This window comes from Balaenoptera borealis, assembly GCF_965194805.1.
Source record: "Balaenoptera borealis genome assembly, chromosome: 13".
Classification (NCBI taxonomy): domain Eukaryota; kingdom Metazoa; phylum Chordata; class Mammalia; order Artiodactyla; family Balaenopteridae; genus Balaenoptera; species Balaenoptera borealis.
The window spans coordinates 86668597-86672636 of record NC_138870.1 but is presented as its reverse complement, the minus strand read 5'-3'; the positions used below and the strand labels follow the sequence as shown (position 1 = coordinate 86672636).

General features: G+C 37.4%; 1 protein-coding gene and 1 long non-coding RNA gene across 2 annotated transcripts in view; both read right to left on the bottom strand.

Moving 5' to 3' along the window:
• LOC309608954 overlaps nucleotides 1-4040 on the bottom strand; it is a 1139914-nt gene that overhangs the window by 997912 nt on the left and 137962 nt on the right. The gene's annotated exons all lie outside the window — the stretch shown is intronic.
• PARPBP (PARP1 binding protein) overlaps nucleotides 1-4040 on the bottom strand; it is a gene marked incomplete at its 3' end in the record, with an annotated part of 112005 nt that overhangs the window by 25027 nt on the left and 82938 nt on the right. The window lies entirely within an intron of this gene.

Here is a 4040-nt window from a genome sequence, read left to right as displayed (position 1 = left end):
CTGGGAAACAAACCAGGGCACAGTTAACAACATTAAAAAAATAAGGCAGCCCTAAGAGCAAAGAAGTCAGAGGACTTCGAAGTCTTTTATTTATAAATACACTCTCAGGAAACATGTACCTAATTAGATTTAAATAGTCCCCAAGAGAATTAGCAGCTAACTACGCCCATCTCTGATCAACTATACTAAAGAAATCAGAATATTAAACACCACCATTTAAGAATTTGAAATATAGCCCCATAAGACGAGTTTAAAAGGAAATAATTTAATATGCAATACCATATACATTTTGTGCAAATGGATTCAAATTCCCTTGCAGAGAGAATTTTCCACTAAAGAATGAATTGAGGGGCTTCCCTGGTGGCGCAGTGGTTGAGAATCTGCCTGCCAATGCAGGGGACACGGGTTCGAGCCCTGGTCTGGGAAGATCCCACATGCCACGGAGCAACTGGGCCCGTGAGCCACAATTACTGAGCCTGCGCGTCTGGAGCCTGTGCTCCGCAACAAGAGAGGTCGTGATAGTGAGAGGCCCGCGCACCGCGATGAAGAGTGGTCCCCACTTGCCGCAACTAGAGAAAGCCCTCGCACAGAAACGAAGACTCAACACAGTCATAAATAAATAAATAAATAAAAGAACGTGAATTTCTTTAAAAAAAAAAAGAATGAATTGAGACGTCCATTTCCAGCAATATGGCAGACTACTTGTATAGAGAACACCTCTCAGTAAAAAACTGAAAATGCTAAGTATGGCTGGACTGGTGGTAAAATAAGAAAAACCGCAGAAGGCCAGAAAAGAGAAAGTGCAATATTCCACAGGGGTTAACAAGGATTAGAGCCTGCATTTGCTCAGAGATCCTGTGAATTCCTGGTGGCTTAGCACCTGGTTTTAATGGCCCACATGTGCTGGAAGAGAAGACAGCACATGTGGGCCGTAGAAGGAAACATGCCTGTGTCAGGAATGGCTCTGAGAAGAAGTGGGGGGGGGGCGGGGGGGGAGGAGAATTATATACACACACACACACACACACAACCCAGAGAATTCCTAACGACAAAAGAATACTCACTAAGTTTGGTACTTGTACTAACTCTGTGGCCTGAAAAGCCTCAAGAAGAAATTTTGGTTTAAAGTGGCCCTGGAAGGACTTCCCTGGTGGTCCAGTGGTTAAGAATCCGCCTTCCAATGCAGGGGACGCAGGTTCAATCCCTGGTCGGGGAACTAAGATCCCACATGCTGCAGGGCAACTAAGCCTGTACACCTCAACTACTGGGCCCACACGCCTCAACTAGAGAGCCCATGTGCCGCAAACTACAGAGCCCACATGCTCTAGAGCTCGTGTGCCACAACTACAGAGCCCACGTGCCACAACGAACAGCCCACGCTGCAACAAAAGATCCAGAATGTCGCAATGAAGATCCCGCGTGCCTCAAATAAGACCCGACACGGCCAAAAAAACCCATAAAATAAAGTGGTCCTGGATTGGTACTGCTCCAGGCACCTGGCAGAAGAAAACACAGGAATTTCAAAAATTCCTTTGGATGCAGCTCAATGAATACAGGAACAAAATGAAAATTCACTAAACACATGAAGAAGACACTATGAGCTAGGATCAGCAGAAGTAACAAACTGCAGAATCAAATAAGCAAATATAGGAGACACTTGAATAACTAGGTACAAATATAAAATGTTTAAAGATAAAAGTAAATAAATGTTTAATAGATTTAAGACAATAAAATAGATTGAAAATATGAATAAAAAATAGAAAACCATAATTGAACCAGGCAGATCTGAAAAGAAACCAACTACAACTTTTAAAAAATATAAGAAGTTAAACTAAAAGCTCAATACACAGGTTAAACAGCAGATTAAATACAAGTGAAAGTGTACTGGTGAACTGGAATACAACTCTGAAGAAATTATTTAAAGTGCAGCACACAGAGAGAAAGAGAGAAAGAGAAAAATAGGAAACAGAGGTTATAAGATATGGAGGATAGAGTGAGCAGGCAGGCCCAATATATATCTACTGGGAATTCCAGAAGAAGAAACAAGAGAACAGGGGAGACGAAATATTCAAAGAAATAATAACTAATACTTTTCCAGAATTCATGAAAAACATCAACCCTCATATTCAAGAATCTAAACCAGGATAAATTATAAGAAATTCATGCCCAGATACATCATGTAAAACTGCAGAACAATGAAGTCAAAGAGAAGATTTTAAAAGCAGCTAGATAGAATACAGAGATTACATATAAAGGAATCATGATTAAAACCAATAGCTGAATTCTCTGCAGTAACAATGAAAACCAGAAGAATTGAAGCAATAATAAAGTACTAAGAGAAAACAATTGTCAACTGAGTAATTTTATAGTCATGAAAATATTTTTCAAGAACAATAGCAAGAGACATTTAATTAAAACAAAACTTAGTTTATTATTAACAGAACTTCACTAAGTTAGCATCTAACTTAGTATACTTCAGGAACATGTACTTCAGAAAGAAGATAAATGATTGTCCAAAGAAAGACCTCAGATATAAAAGGAAATGGTGAGGAAAAGAAAAGTAAACTTGTAGGTAAATCTAAACCAATGTTAACTGTATAAAATAATAAAATAATCCCTAATTTGTTTCATTAAAAAAATCAAGATAGAACTTAAATCTTTGAAAATAATAGCATACAAATTAGGAATAGTGGTGACCAGAGTTAAGGATTTTCAGGTCTTCACATTATTTGCGAGGAGGACAAAAGTACTGACTAACTTTAAATGTAAATAACTGAAGATGATATTAAAATGTCTAGGGTACCCTTTAAAAGAATGAGAAATAGATTAAACTTAAATCAGAAGGCAAGAAAGGGAAGGAGGAAACATATTAGAACAAATAAAAGTCACAAAAGAAGACAGTAGTACTGAATATTAGTAATTCAGTAAACAGAATAAATGTAAATGGACTAAACTCTCCAAGACAAAGAAGGTCAGACAAAAATATTCCAAATTCAGCTATATGATATTTTCAACAGACACATATAAGACATACAGATGATACAGGAAAAGTGATAGTAATAAACACATTATTAAAGGTAGAGAGGGTCATGATACATGGTTTGGTTTATGGGAAAGACAAAACAATCTCTAATTTGAATGTCCTAATAACATAAGCTCAAAATAAATGAAGCAAAAATTACAAACTACAAATAGAATTAGATAAACCCATTATCATAGTGAAAGATTTGCAAATATCTTTCTCAGTAACTGATAGTTCATGCAGACAAAAAAATCAATAAGACATAGAAGATTTGAACAACATATTATCATGTTTCATCTTCTAGACACAAACAGAACCCTGCTTTCAAAAATAATGTATACATAGGGCTTCCCTGGTGGTGCAGTGGTTAAGAATCCACCTACCAATGCAGGGGACATGGGTTTGACCCCTGGTCCAGGAAGATCCCACATGCTGCAGAGCAACTAAGCCCATGCGCCACAACTACTGAGCCTGCTCTATAGAGCCCACAAGCCACAATTACTGAGCCCACATGCCACAACTACTGAAGCCTGCGTGCCTAGAGCCCATGCTCCGCAACAAGAGAAGCCACCGCAATGAGAAGCCCGTGCACCACAATGAAGAGTGGCCCCCACTTGCCACAACTAGAAAAAACCCACATGCAGCAATGAAGACCCACTGCAGCCAAAAATAAATAAATAAATAAATTTATAAAAAAGAAAATAATGTATACATATTCTTTTCAAGAATTTTCAGAACTTTTACACAAAATAAAGATATCATAGGCCATAAGGCAAGTTTCTGTATGTTGAACCATATGAAATTACTATTTGTATGTCAAAAACAGTTGAAAATCATCACTTGCACATACTTCAATCTAATACTGATTTCAATTACTCTATAATTTATAGAACAAGATTTCTGACAACAACTCAATTTGGTTGGAACTTGGCATCCTCTCCCCCAAAGTTTCAATTCCCATATATTCTAAATGCTAAAAATATCTAAGTAATTAATGGGTTGAAGAAGAAATAATAAT